This window comes from Hippopotamus amphibius, chromosome 2 (assembly GCF_030028045.1).
Source record: "Hippopotamus amphibius kiboko isolate mHipAmp2 chromosome 2, mHipAmp2.hap2, whole genome shotgun sequence".
NCBI lineage: Eukaryota > Metazoa > Chordata > Mammalia > Artiodactyla > Hippopotamidae > Hippopotamus > Hippopotamus amphibius.
In genome coordinates, this window is record NC_080187.1 from 118,524,085 (window position 1) to 118,539,522 (window position 15,438).

At 50.0% G+C, this 15,438-nt stretch overlaps 1 pseudogene; it reads right to left on the reverse strand.

Moving 5' to 3' along the window:
* Positions 1–239: 239 nt before the first annotated feature.
* On the reverse strand, positions 240–11,446 carry LOC130844465 (NUT family member 2G-like; annotated as a pseudogene).
* Between the last annotated feature and the right edge of the window lie 3,992 nt (positions 11,447–15,438).

The window sequence follows — 15,438 nt, forward strand, 5'->3', positions numbered from 1 at the left end:
AAATTACATACCTCACTGCAAAGGTCCTGCTCCCACCCACACCCACCCAGACCGCACCCCCCCCACCTTCCTCACCCTCCATAACCCCACTTCCCCCTCTCCCCACCCTGGTGGTCCTGCCCTCCCTCCCTTTCCCCACATCAGCCAGGATCAGCACTGGGATGAGACCACAGGGAGCCCCTAGGGTCCCCTGCAGGCCGCCCCAAGGGGCTGGCACTGGAGAGCTGGCCCACGGTTCCCTACTGGCTGCAGTGCCGCTTCCTCCTGCCCCCTGAGGCAAAGGGGTCACACCTTCTCTTTCTCGGCTGTGTGGGGCGATCCAGCCCCAGAGCCAAGGCTGGCCTCCCAGAGACCCCTAGGTCAGCCCCGGGGACAGGCAGCTTCTCACCAGCAGCTGGGCCTCCACACGGAGCCCGCTTCCTAGACTTGGCGGCGGCTGGCGGAGCTGGGCTGAGGCCTGTTCCCTGAGGGGAGGGGCCCTGGGGAGCTCTCTGGGTCCCCCAACCTCCAGGGCCGACCAGCCCCGAGGCAGGGGCAGGACTCAGGCACAGGCCCCGGGGCAGGAGGTTGTGCTCAGAGGCCAAGAGGAAGGCCAGGCTGGGGAGGTCCCCCTCGTCCTCACTGGACCCGTCCCTGGGCCCTCGGGCCTCCTCAACAGGAGAGGCTCCTCTGAGAACGGAGGTATCCCTGGGGCCCAGTCGAGGGCCAGGGCGCCTTTGACCCTGGGGAGGGGACGGCCGTGCAGCCCGGAATGGAGGCAACTCCTGATGTCTGGGAGAGGGAACAAAGCCTTGGGGCCTGGACAGGCCAGTGTCTGTCTGGCTGAGCCTATGAAGGGCCTTGAAATCCATCTCTGGTGGGCAGGCGTCATCGCAGACCCCGAGCTGGGGGCCTCGGTCGTGCCTCTGGGCACCTTGCCCGGCGCTGGACTCAAAATGACTTGAGTCCATTCGGGGTGCGCTGTGACTGGGGGGTGCTCGCGCACCCTTGTCCTCCTTCAAGGCCAGGAGTCGTTTCTGCACCAGCTGGTAGGAGGGAGGAGGACAGTGACTGCTCCACACACACGTGTGAGAGGAGAAGCACTGGGCAGTGGGACAATGGCCCTCAGGGGTAGGAGGAGATGGGTGACCCCGGGACTTGAGTCCACACGCAGACACTGTGTGTTCCTGCCGTCCTCCTGCACCTGATTCCCAGCTGTGTGTCCTACGTCCCCTCGTGGCTCCCCATCCCTCCTTCCTGTTGCCCTGCACTGCACCCACCCCAGGCCTCCCAGGCAAGGGAGGGATGGACACAGCCACGTGGGCCTCCTGTCCTGGGGTCCTATCTCTCCCCTGCTCACCAGAGTCCCTCCCTCCCCTGTCTTACCTGGGTGTCCCTCGTCACCCCTTTTCTACCTGGGGTCCCTGGCTCCCCTGGCTCCCTGGGGTCCCTGAGTGTCCCTCTCACTCCCCTGGCTCACCTCTTCAAGGGTGAGTCCTTCCTCCTGCTCCAGCTCCTCAGCTAGGGCCAAGAGATCCAGCTGTGCTTCTGGGGAAAGCAATTCCTCCAGGAATCGAGAGTGAATGACCACCTCAACTGGGACAGAAGGAAGAGGCTGTGAGCATCCTTGGCCAGGAGTGGCCTGTGAGCCAAGGCCTGGAGGGAAAGTGAAAAGCTGAGACCCGCACCTCCTCCCCTCCACAAGGCGGGGATGGTTATCTGACACAGACACACACACACACACCCCTCCCTACACACAAAGCCCCCCCCCACTACAGCTCAAGAACAAGGAGCTGAGCTTAAGTCCCATTGGCCTGGGAGGAACCCAGATCTTGGGTGCTGAGAGTTCCACGCCCTGGAATCTAGCAGACCCCAGGCTCCAGGCCAGCCCACCTTGGTGATGAAGTCTTCCTGGGAACACAGCTGGTCAATGTAGCTCAGGAGATCTGGGTCCGGGTAGGTCCCGTCCTCCTCCTGCTTCAGCTCACTTCCGTCCTCTCCACATTCTGCATCTGACTCGCCCGTGGCTGAGGCCCCACCAGTACCTCCATGATGTCCACATACTCTCTCACAGCCCCAGGGGGAATCTCCTTGGGTGCCTTGGGCCCCAGGGGCCGCTGCGATCTGTGTGGCTTCGGGCGGGTAGGCTGGGCCCTGCGGCTGGCCTTCCTGGGAGCGCAGGCTGAGGCAGAGCAGGAAGGAGGGAAATAAGGTGAGGGGCTCCCAGTGCACCTCCTGACCACCGAGCACACGGTGGTGACTGCAGTGTTGGGGTGACATTGACGTGAGTGGGGGCGGGGTCAGGACCGCCTGAAGCCGTATGCACAGTGGGAGGGGCAGGTAAGGGGGGCATCTAAGAGAGTCCCATGTGAAGGGGTGTGGGACCTCTGATTTTCCTGGGGTCTCCCCATCAAGCCCACACTTTAGGCAGACTTTGTGTGGGGTCCTTTGATAGGGAGCTGGGAGAGGAGTTTCAAAACGGACCGAGTCAGAACCCCATTGTGACCAAGGGCTGCTGAGACCCGCCCCTCCCCCCCCGCCCCGCCTTTGGTAGCTGTTCTGGTTGAAAGACCAATGCCCTCTTGAAGGAAAAGGACCCATGTGGGGACAGTGGCCATCCCGAGGCCCTTGTTACCTTTGCCATCAACGCCAGTGGGAATGTGGGTGCCTGGCTGAAGGCCCACGTTCGGGACTGGGGGCCCCCGAGGATCCAGCTTCAGTGGGGCTGGGGGAGGCAGGCCCTGTACCCCCTGTAGCCATTGCAACTTCTGAATCTGCATCTCCTCCTCTGCCTCAAATTCCATGAACCTAGGGGGTGACAGAGGCATAGGCCACCCTGAGCTAAAGGCCTGGGCTCTGGAGCCCAACAAAGGTGGCAGAGAACGAGGGATCGGGAGAGGATGTGCCTTGGGGCTGTCAAGGCCCTGAGATGCTGTCCACAGCAGAGAGCTGTGGAACCAATCCAAGATCTGGGACACTTCCTGCCTCACCAGCACTGGAGGGCATTGAACAGCATAGACCCACATCACTGAACTGGGCCAGGTCAACGGGACCCACAGCAGACCCACGGGACACCCTCCTCATGCCCCCGTCCTTATCTAGAACCACACGAACAGCCAGAGGCTGGATCAGACATGTGTTCCCCACAGGGGTCCTTGCCCGGATCCAGGATCCTGGGCTGGGACTGAGAGTCCTGGGACATAAACCTGCAGACAGGGCTCAGGAGAGGCTGGAGGACGTGGACGCTGAGCATAGAGGGGAGCTTTCCTTTCCTCTGAGAGGCGCTTGTTTGATTTTGTTTTTTGAACCAAGGGGATTGCTGTGGAGAAAACCCTGGAAGGGCTGACAACAGGCTGTCTTCCCCGGCCTCTTCAGGGATGCCAGGGTACCCAGGCAGGCCACTCTTCATGAGGAGCGGGGGTCCCAAATTCTATGTCAGTGGCCGCCAGCCACCCATCACTACGGAGGCAGCAGGCTGGTGGGTGGAGCGCATTCCCCTGCAGGGCCCTATGGCTGGAGCTGGACCCCTACCAGACTCACAGCTTTACCCCACCCCATCCTGAGACCTCCATGTCAACACAAGGGTGGGTGAGCATCAGGGGAGGGCAGAGCCCCGGTGGAGGAAGGACAGAAGACTCAGGCTCTGCAGGTGAAGGAGGGGCTCCTGGAGGGCAAAAGGGCCCCTGGGATGCAGGGACCCTGTGCTGGGTGACAGTCCTCCTCCTTTGTCCTCTCTGGTGGGCACCCCTACAGCCAGACCCTGCCCTGGGTCTGGCCCTCAGCCACCGCTCTCACCCACCCTGCAGCCCTTGAGCCCAGGACGCTGACTCACTTTTCCGCCATCTCATAGTAGATCATGCGGTCAAAGTTGCTGGTGCGCTGCCACTCCTGCACGGCCAGCTGCTCTCTCTCCTCCAGTGCCATGGTGGGCTTCAGGTGGGCCAGGGATCGCAGCACTGGGCTGTAAGCCGTCGGGGTCCGTCTCCGTGACCAGCCCAGCCCCCACCTGCCCGACCCCACCCAGCCATGCAGACCACATGTCACTCAACGAACGTAAGGACGGGGAGAGGCAGGTGTCTGGGAGAGCAAGACAAGGCTGCCCGGCTACCACTGTCACCGCCTCACACTCCCTGGAGGATGACCACCCACTCCCAGGCTAGAGCTGGGACCTTGTGCTTGGGGAGCGCTCTTCCTCCTCAAGATTGCCTTTTCATAATCAAAATCACTCTCAGTAATGAGGCATGGCAGGTGCCAGGCAATCTGCTAACACATCATAGATTAGCCCAAGGAGTCTCCTGCACACTCCTCTGAGGTACGTGTAACTGTCCCCTTTTCACGAGGGACCTGCGGTTTAGGATGGAAAAGCCTGCCAGGCTCACAGCTCTCATAGGAGAGCGCCCTCGCCCTTAGGAGAGCTCTACCACGGCCCTGTTCCTATTGGGATTCTCCCGAACAATGAGAGCCAGGTGTGCATGAAGCTCTCTCCTGGGCCCCGCACCCCTACCCTCCTCTGAAGTCACAGCCCTGGCCATGCACACTCCAGTCCTGAATGAGGGGAGACAGCACCACAGGAGAGCGGGGCATCCACCCCGTGGCTCCTCACCTTACACCACAGCCCTCTGACTGCACGTGTCCAGTCAATATGACCGTGAGAATCCTAAGACATCGAGTTGGTGGGGCTCACAAGGTGGTGGGGTCAGTTGACATAAGGCCCTGAAGGGATGTCATGAACGGGCAGAGTGACGTGTATGACTGACTGTGTGCCTTCTCAGAGCATGGACATCGCCCTCAGACCTTCCTGCCATATCCCTAGAATCCTAACCTGTGAGTCCACCCACAGTTCCTCTTTATCTAAAATCTCCGATAAGCTCATGACCCCCTGCGAGTTCACTCACATGAGAAAGCAGGAAAGAGCTTCTGCATCAGGACTCTGCGGAAGGTGCCTCCGGGCCAGGGGCTTGAAGCGCTGCCAACGTCGGAAGTTCTCGCACACGCTCTTGGGGTTACAGGAGTCATCCTGCGCGGCCTTGGACTGGTTGGTGGCCAAGTTGCCCTCCCTGGAAGTGCCATGTGGCCGTGGCCCAGAGTTCGCTGGGGGGATGATGGGCGCCAGCTGGGCAGCTGGTGGTGGCGCTCGAGGAAGAAAGCTGGGGGTCCAGCCTCCCATGCCAGCCTGAGTCACTCCAACATCTGGAGCAGTCACAATGGTCTCCATCGCAGGACTTGCTAGGAATATGGATGCAGGACAAACAGCACTCCCACTGAGGGCCCCTGGGATGCGCCAGTTGAAGGGGGCCTGAGTAAGGACAAAGGTCTGAGTCTGGGGGGGCTCTACTGGCCTCCCTTCTGAGCTGACTTGGAAAATGACGTTGCAAGCCCCAGGGGCACTGGGGCCATGGCCACCATGAGCCAGCAAAGGTGTTGTGGGGAAAGCTGGCAGCAGCAGGGTGCTGCCAGGAGGGAAAGATGGGGTCATGGGGGGCGGCGGGTGCTGCTCCCGGGGTGGCCAGTGTTGGGGGCCAGGAACAGGTGGAGCAAAGGGCACTGCCGTGAAAGGAGACAAGGAGGCACCAGGGTTCATGGTCACATCCGTTCCCAGCACTGCAGATGCTGTTGAGGCAAAGGAAAGGGGTGAGTGCCGGAGGAGACTGGGCACCGGGGACTGAGGCTCTCTGGGGAACCAGTGTGTAAATCTCCACAGGGGAGGGGCCTTTGGACAGGGGAGACTGTGCAGTGTGCAAATGTCCTGGAGGGATTTTCCTGCTCTGACCTCCAGTTGAGAAGTATTCCACTGGTGACCTCGCTCTATCCACCTGGTTCCCTGACCCTTGTCTGCCAAGAATAAACAGTCTCAGCAAGCACTGACTCGGAGAGCCTCCCTAAGGCGCCCCTGGCACCTAAGCCTCACAGGCTGTCTCCCAAGACCTGGAACTGGGTGGACATCTGCTCTGTGAGAAAGGCCCCTCAGCAGGTGCACCAGCAGTTTGGGAGCTTCTCCAAGGTAAGTTCTCGGCACCCAGATGCCCTTTGTGGACAGGCACTATTTAAAATCTTAGGGCCCCACCTCCTCCTCAGTCTTCCATTTCCTGATGCTCAGTATAAATCTTCTGTTTCTTTCCTAGCCTCACAAAACAAAACAAAGATGCTGGAAAAATCTCTCTCCAGTGGAATCCTGATACAAACCTATTACACCCCGGCCCAGCATGCAGCTGCATCTCAGAACCACCCACAGCAGACCCTTAACGTGAGCCAGGTCCTGCCACCCCCTCCCCAGTGCCCAGAGTCACTGTCATCACTCAGGGGTCTGTTCTGAGGAGGGGGGATCTGAGAATTAGGTGTGTGTCCCTTAGATTCTGTCATTTCACAGCCAGTGATGGTTGCAGAGGATCAAACAGGGGCCAGGGAATTATCATGTTACATTGGCTGTGGGAGTAAGACTGCCTGTGGTCTTTCCCCTTCCAGCTCCCTCTAACAGAAAGTGAGACGAACTGAGAAGCGGGCATGAGCCAGGTGCCATTGTGATCAAGTTGTCTGAAGCACCTGTCCAGGAGAACAAGGTACACAGCACGGTGCACCTGGTTAATCAGAACAGGTGTCATAGGACGTCTAATAACACAGATGTCTTCCTGCCTCTGGGTGACACTCCTTCCCCCTTTGTAAAGGGAATCAGCCTTCACAAACATTCCACCCCAACCAGCCGCACTCCACATCGGTTCCCTGTCCATGAAGGAGTGACACCAAATATGAACAAACTCTTCCTCTCAAGGCAGGCCTGAGGGTCCGCCATGAGATACTGGACAAGATGACATAGGTCTGAAGAACTGCATTTCCACAAAAGGAAGAGCCATTCCCAACAACCTGGGACCCCCAGCACTCTCTTGGCTGAAGCTACATGGTTGCCCATCCCCTGTTGGATCCAAAGCAACAGTTAGCTGAATGGAGAAGTGAGCTCTGGGCTGGAAGGAGTGGAGGAGGTCTGGGCTGCGGCAGTTAGAGGAACTTCCTGCCTAGCTCTGGGAGAGGACACTTCACTGCAGGTGTGGCCACACACAGCCCCACTGAATAGTTTTCTGACTAAGACCATCTGTCCCCCTGGCCCCATTAGACACATTAGCTCCAGTTCACATCCCTTAGAAAGATATGGTGGGGCAAGCTTCAGCTGCCTGAGGAACCCAACACAGGGCTAGGCTTTCCTCGTGACCCTCCCTGTGTCACGACCAGGACATCACCCACATCCCTACACACACGTTTCAAAGAGGTTTGTCTCCCTTCTAGAAAGAATCAACCTCCCTACTGCCATCCTTTCTCCATACTCAGGCCAGTTCCCCTTCAGCCACCTCCAATGACCTCCTCCTGCCCCGTACAGTCTCAGAGTGCTTCAGGCTCCCCAGTCTCCCCAGGAGAGAGGGCCCAGAGCTCTCTCCTTCCTCTACTCCAGTCCAGCTATGTGCCCACATGTCAACTGTCACCTGTGAACCCCAAGGGTTTGATGGATGGCAGGGTCTCTGAGAACACACCCCCAGCCTACAGGCTTACCTCCTTCTAAAACCATCCCGCAGGCTTGGGCACGGACGATCGCTGCCTCAGCCGCGATGAGAAAAGTCAAAACCAGGATCCAGAGAGTGACCTGCTCCAGCAGATGCTCAACATCCAAGTAAAGGAGGGAGAAGTTTGAATCTAAACTATAGAATGTGGGACGGAAACATTCTGCAGCGGGGGAGGGGCAGAGGGCAGGTGGGCCTGGGTGGGATGGGGAGACATTCCATGAGGGCTCTGGCAGGTAGGCAAGAACTGAAGTTCCTTCCACATTACACGGTGGCAATGCAATTTGTATGTGCCTCTGTGGGTGATTTATAAATTGCTTTTTAGAGTCATAGCAGCAAGCTTGGATTTGATGTTCTCTTTATTTCGCTTCTTTCTCCATCAACCTACTTTTGTGTCCCTCAACCCACTCTGCTTCCTACCTGGCTGTTGACTTACTTCAACAGAGACTAGACTTTCGGAACAAAATTCAGAACTTTTAGTGTGATAAACACTTGGGTATTTACGGCCACGTGGAACCAAGTGTTTGAAATTAGGATTGTCTCAACAGATGCAGCATGGTTGATTGCTGTATGTACATCATTCCCAAGGAAGTGGTCCTTGTGCTCCAACCAACATCCACCAAGAGCAGCCTTACTAATGCTCCTTTGTGCGGGAAAGCCCCCCTCCATCAAAAAATCATCATGCAGCCCACATGTCTAAGAGCAGAATTCACTAAATGTGTTTCTCATAGTATTACATTGTTGTTAAATATTTTGTACCTTTTTAAAATTTTCATATAATAGTTTAACAAATAGTACCTTTGCATGGTTCAAGTTCAAATTGTGCAGAATGGAATTTGCACTCACGCCTCCTCCTCCCACCTCTTTCCCCTGTCAACCCAATCTCTTTCCCAGAGGAAACCATTATTATGTTTCATTAAAATCTTTCCAGAGATACATTGTGCAACTAAAAGTGAATGCAATCTATTTTCATTTTTGAAAATGTCTGCAGTTGTTTTCTGGTTGAAAATTCATATGTGTTCCAACATATCTGAGGATATTTCCGATGATTGTCTTTGTGTTGGTATCATGGCTCTTCTGTTTTTGCACCAGATCCCTAGAACAAGAATTTCTACACTCGCTTAAATTTCAAAGTACCTGAAAGAATAGGGTGGCCAGATCTAGCAAATAAAAATAACAAATGCCTAACTGAATTTGATTTTTGTATTTCGCAAAAACAATGAATTAGTTTTTAATATGTGTGTCTTATGCAATATTTTGGACATAGTTTTACTTGCAAATTCTTTCCCTGTTTTTCTGAAATTTGCATTTAACTGGAAAGCTGTATTTTATCTGGCAACACTACCAAAAATGTATCATATATTAAGCTATTATTAGTTACTCATCCTTGTGAGAAAGTGAACTCGGAGTAAAGAGACTGAAGTGTGCATCTTGGCTTCAACACGAAACCCAGTTGCAAATACACACAAAATCTGCAGGCTCTTTGAATGAAATGGATTTGGAAGAGCCATCATATAGCGTTGAATGTCTAGGCTTAGGAGGGGGAGGGACAGAAGTAAGGAACAAGAAGGCAGAAAATCTTCTTCTCTTTCTTTATGTTAAGGGACTAAACATCGTAGAGCGCTGGTTTTTCTAGGTGTTAAAAATCCACTACCCATGAAATGGATGTGCACCTTGAGACAATGCCAAGACTTTATCCACCAATGTTCAATCCCCATTCATACAAACCCACTTCCATCTAAATCCTATCCTGCAAGCCCAGCTTATAAGCTTGTGCATTTCCTGCCTCCATTACTTACCCTGACTCTTTAGAATCTAGGCTCATCAGTGCATACGGTCTCATATGCATGGGAATCATGGTAGCAATGCTTTTTTAAAAACATGTTTGAGTCTTATTTTCATACTGAGAATCAATGTCACTTTATCACTATCAAGATGATATGAAAGAGTATTCATGTCTTGTGTTGTGAGAAGAGAGGATTGTTAAGAAACTTGTCAAGGAAGATGAAGAGTGAAAACCTCAGAAGATTGAAACCCAATCTTTTGGGAGACAAGATTCCCTCACAGCTGTAGCAGCAGAATTCTTACTGATTGTAGGGTGTTGGGGAAGGAAAGAGAGGTTTAGAAGGACTTTTCTACACTGTGAAAAAGACTCCTGTTGGTGCTTAAGACATTCCTTGCCCCTTGTCAGGAAAAATTGCCTCACAAGAAGATGAGAAGATGAGGTGAGAGTATTTCAAACAATATCTTGGTGAACTTTATATAAAGAAACTCCTGTTGGGGACTGAAAAAAAATAAACAACTTGGAAATATCGCTGAGTACTTGAGCTTTTATCATGAAGGAAAACTGAAATGATTTTCAACCAATAACTTCATTCTAGAGGGATGGTGAGGCAAAATATTGTACCCAGGCACTCAAGAAAGCCAGGCTTCCTTGTTGCTTCCCCGTCTTTTCAACCAGTTATTTACAAGATTCTCACTCATAACTCTGACACAGTATCTGAATGAGTCTTCTCAGGGCCACTGATACAAAAATTACATTGTGGAAAAATTATCCAGTCCCAATACTGTGATCATTTTTGTACTGCTTCAAAATCCTACACCCCAGAGACAGATAATCAAATTAGCCCGAATGGAATTTGGAAAGACCTGTCACGGAAGGGAGCATCTAAAAGTCCTTTGGATCATGATCTCTGACCATTCCTGCAGAGACGTTGGGAGCAGGCATTGGCTACTGAGAAAAAAACATCTCTGGACACAGATCACAAGCCTCAGAAGACAGTTCATCTTCCACTCAATCACGGAACAATAGAGAAACGAAGAGATACCATGTTCGTGTCTCGTGGGGTTTTCAAATCTGTGCACTTGGAGGCTCTTAGTGCTGTTAGATGTGAGGGGTCTTCAGAAACATCCTGTTGAGTGAGAAATGCTCTAACCTTGCAACTGACCAGAAAGAGGATCTGGTGATTGAAGTTTCTTTGGGAAGCATTATAAAGGTCAATAAGCTGATCCCACTATTTATTATTTTTATTGCCAACTGCAATTCTGCAATATATTACCAAAAAGGAGAAAGGCAGAGTAAAATTCTTCCCATACTACCTGCTGTGTTGATATTGACTCATTGTCACAGCTCGCTCAAAGCTGTAACAAAAACTTGACCAAGGAAACACCTGTGAATCAACATTTATTGAAAAACCTCCATGTATTGAATACACTAAGAATAAATATTCTTGTAGAGTAAATGCGTTTGGAAAACCTCTTGGAATGGAGTCAGGAGACAGTATCTCGGAGTGTTTCCCAGGTCTGAAATTCTTTGCTAGGTTGTTCTTTAAGGGAAACTGCAGGCTTGCTGGGAAAAAGGACCTACTGTTTTGAAAGGTACAGACAAGAACCAGGGAACTGCAGTCCACAGGGCTAGAAAGCACTTGCCCCAATTTGAGGATATTGTGCTTGAGCTCTTGAAACTCTGTGTATGTAAGTGTGTGGATTTCACGTGTGCAATTTAAAAATCACGAGTGCTCATCTCACAAGAGCTGGTTTTGAGAAGAGACCGCCACGAAGGTTGCCGGTGAGGAGACACCACCAGAAAGGGTCGCTGATGCCCCCCAACCCTCCCTTTCTCTCCTCTCCTGCAGGGACCTTGTGGCCCCGCGCCTGCACACATGCGCACGCCCACTGGGGGCGGGGCTCTCGGGCACGCGGACAGCCAACCTCCAACGGGCGTCTGTGGAGCACGCTGCTGGGGAAGACAGGGGCGCATGCGCGCAAGTGCTAGGGGCGGGCCGCAACGGCCTTCCTGGCTGGGGGCGGGGCCTCTGATGGCGGCCTATAGCCTCAGTAATATGAACCCTGAGGTAAGGGATACTGGGAGTCTTCACCCCTAGGTGTGACTGCTCCGCGCTGCTGTTCACCCTGTGGGTCATGTGTGCCCTTGTCCTTGCAGGGAGACTCCCCGCATTGGGGATTCACGCCCCCATAGAGCCCGAGACCCCGAGGGGTTTACACCAGGAGTATTGGCTCCGCTGGGGAGCAGGCTGCGTGGCCGGTGCGGGGAGGGCGGGGCCTGCAGTGGGGGGTGGACGGTGTGTGTGAGGTTACACAGGCGCCTCTGGTCTGCGCCTTCTGAGGAGAGCAGGCGCTGGAGGGAAGCGCTTCCCATTGGAAACCGTCATCTGGTTCAGGTCACTGGAAAATGAGGGAAGAGCTAATGAACAGCGTCATAGTTTCACTAGTAAATTTTTTTTTTAAGGATTCTCTGGTTTTTAGTAAATTTGCCAAGTTGTACAGTCATCACCAGAATCCAATTTTAGAACATTTCCATCATCCCAGAAAGATCCTGGTGCCAATTAACAGTCACTCCCCGTCCCCCGCAGCCCTAGGTAACCAGTCATCTACTTTCTGTTCCTATACTATAGGTTGACCTTTTCTGGATTTCATATCAGTGGGATAAAATAATATGTGGTTTTATGCGTTTGCCTTCTTTCACTGAGCTTAATGTTTTTGAAGTTCATCCATGTTGTAGCGTGTATCAGCAGTTTGTTCCTTTTTGTTCCTGAGTGGTGTTACAGTGTGTGGAGGCACCACATTTCTGTCTCTCTGTTCACAGCTGATGGACATTGGGATTGTTTCTGGTTTGGGGCCGTCTTTAAAGACTCACACAAGTTTTTGTGTGGACCTATGTAGAGGTTTTTTATTTTTCATATTTACCCCCCCTTTTTTTTAATCTTTGTTGGAGTATAATTGCTTCACAGTGCTGTGCTAGTTTCTGCTATACAACAAAGTGAAGCAGCCATATGTACACACATATCCCTGTATTTCCTCCCTCCCAAGCCCCACTCCCAACCGCCCCATCCCACCCTTCCAGGTCCTCAGGAAGCATCAAGCTGATCTCCCCACGCCCTGCAGCAGCTTCCCACCAGCCATCCACTTCACACCCCGCAGTGAGCATATATCAATGCTACTCTCTCACTATGTCCCAGCTTCCCCTCCCGCCTTCCCCCAGTGTCCTCAAGCCCGTTCTCTATGTCTGCATCTCTGTTCCTGCCCTGCCACTAGGTTCCTCAGTACTGTTTTTCTAGATTCCATATGCATGTGTTAGCACACGGTATTTGATTTTTTCTTTCTGCTTTACTTCACTCTGTATGACAGACTCTAGGTCCAAGCCACCTCACTACAAATAGCTCAATTTCATTCCTTTTTATGGCTGAGTAATATTCCATTGTATATATGTGCCACATCTTCTGTATCCATTCATCTGTCCACGGACATGTAGGTTGCTTCCATGTCCTGGCTATTGTAAATAATGCTGCAATGAACATTGTGGTACATGTATATTTTTGGAACATGATTTTCTCAGGCTATATGCCCAGGAGTGGGATTACTGGGTCATATGGTAGCTCTATTTTTAGTTTCTTAAGGAACCTCCATAGCCTTCTCCATAGTGGCTGCACCAATTTACATTTCCACCAACAATGCAGGAAGGTTCCCTTTTCTACATACCCTCTCCAGCATTTATTGTTTCTAGACTTTTTGATGATGGCCATTCTGACTGGTGTGAGGTGATACTTCATTGTGGTTTTGATTTGCATTTTTCTAATGATTAGTGATGTTGAACATCTTTTCATGTGTTTGTTGGCAGTCTGTATGTAATCCTTGGAGAAATGTCTATTTAGGTCTTGTGCCCATTTTTGGATTGGGTGGTTTTTTTTTTTTGATATTGAGCTGCATGAGCTGCTTGTGTATTTTGGAGATTAATCCTTTGTCAGGTGCTTCATTTACAAATATTTTCTCCCATTCTGAGGATTGTCTTTTTGTCTTGTTTATGGTTTCCTTTGCTGTGCAAAAGCTTTGAAGTGTCATTGAGTCCCACTTGTTTAATTTTGTTTTTCTTTCTATCATTCTGGGAGGTGGATCAAAAAGGATCTTGCTATGGTTTATGTCATAGAGTGTTCTGCTTATGTTTTCCTCTAAGAGTTTTATAGTGTCTGCTTTTACATTTAGCTCTTTAATCCATTTTGAGTTGATTTTTGTGTATGGTAGTAGGGACTGTTCTAATTTCATTCTTTTACACCACTTATTGAAGAGCTGTCTTTTCTCCATTGTATGTTCTTGCCTCCTTTGTCATAAATTAGGTGACCATATGTGTGTGGTTTATCTCTGGACTTTCTGTCCTGTACCAGTGATCTATATTTCTGTTTTTGTGTCAGTCCCTTACTGTCTCGATTACTGTAGCCTTGTAGTATAGTCTGAAATCAGGAAGCCTGATTCCTCTGGCTCTGTTTTTCTTTCTCAAGATTGCTTTGGCTATTCTGGGTCTTTTGTGTTTCCATACAGATTGTAAATTTTTTTATTCTAATTCTGTGAAGAATGCCATTGAGTATCTGATAGGAATTGCATTGAATCTGTAGATTACCTTGGGTAGTATAGTCATTTTCACAATATTGATTCTTCTGGTCCAAGAACCTGGTATATTCCTCCATCTTTTCATGGCATCTTTGATTTCTTTCATCACTGTTTTATAGTTTTCTGAATACAAGTTTTTTTGTATCCTTAGGTAGGTTTATGCCTAGGCATTTTATTCTTTTTGTTGCAGTGGTAAATGGGATTGTTTCCTTAATTTCTCTTTCTGATCTTTCATTGTTAGCATATAGGAATGCAAGAGATTTCCATGCATTAATTTTGTATCCATCAACTTTTCCAAATTCATTGATGAGCTCTAGTAGTTTTCTGGTGGCATCTTTAGGATTTTCTATGTATAGTGTCATATCATCTGCAAACAATGACAGTTTTACTTCCTCTTTTCCAGTTTGGATTCCTTTTCTTTCTTTTTCTTCTCTGATTGCTGTGGCTAGGACTTACAAAACTGTGTTGAATAAGAGTGGCGAGAGTGGACATCCTTGTCTTGTTTCTGACCTTAGAGGAAATGCTTTCAGTTTGTCATCATTGAGAATAATGTTTGTTGTGGGTTTGTCCTATATGGCCTTTATTATGTTGAGGTGTTCCCTCTGTGCCCACTTTCTGGAGAGTTTTTATCGTAAATGTGTGTTGAATGTTGTCAAAAGCTTTTTCTGCATCTTTTGAGATGATCATGTGGTTTTTATTCCTTAATTTGTGAATATGGTGTATCACATTGATTGATTTTCATATATTGAAGAATGCTTGCATTCCTGGGATAAATCCCACTTAATCATGATGTATGATCCTTTTAATGTGTTGTTGGATTCTGTTGGCTAGTATTTTGTTGAGGACATCTATGTTCCTCAGTGATATTGGTGTATAATTTTCTATTGTTGTGATATCTTTGTCTGGTTTTGGTATCAGGGTGATGGTGGACTCATAGAACTTGGAAATGTTCCTCCCTCTGCAATTTTTTGGAAGAGTTTGAGAAGGATAGGTGTTAGCTCTTCTCTAAATGTTTGGTAGAATTCACCTGTGAAGCCAGCTGGTCCTGGATTTTTGTTTGTTGGAAGATTTTTGTATTACAGTTTCAATTTCATTACTTGTGATAGATCTGTTTATATTTTCTAATTCTTCCTTATTCAGTCTTGGAAAATTGCACCTTTCCAAGAATTTGTTCATTTCTTCGAGGCTGTCCATTTTATTGGCATAAAGTTGTTTATAGTAGTATCTTATAATCCCATGTACTTCTGCAGTGTCAGTTGTGATTTCTCCCTTTTCATTTCTAATAGTATTGATTTGTGTCCTCTACTTTTTTTTCTTGATGAGTCTGATTAAGGGCTTATCAATTTTATCTTCTCAAAGAACCTACTTTTAGTTTTATTGATCTTTGCTATTGTTTTCTTTATTTCTATTTCATTTACATGTGCTCTAGTCTATGATTTCTTTCCTTCTTTCTTTAGTTGTTTTAGGGGTATGGCTAGATTGTTTATTTGAGACTTTTCTTGTTTTTTGTGGT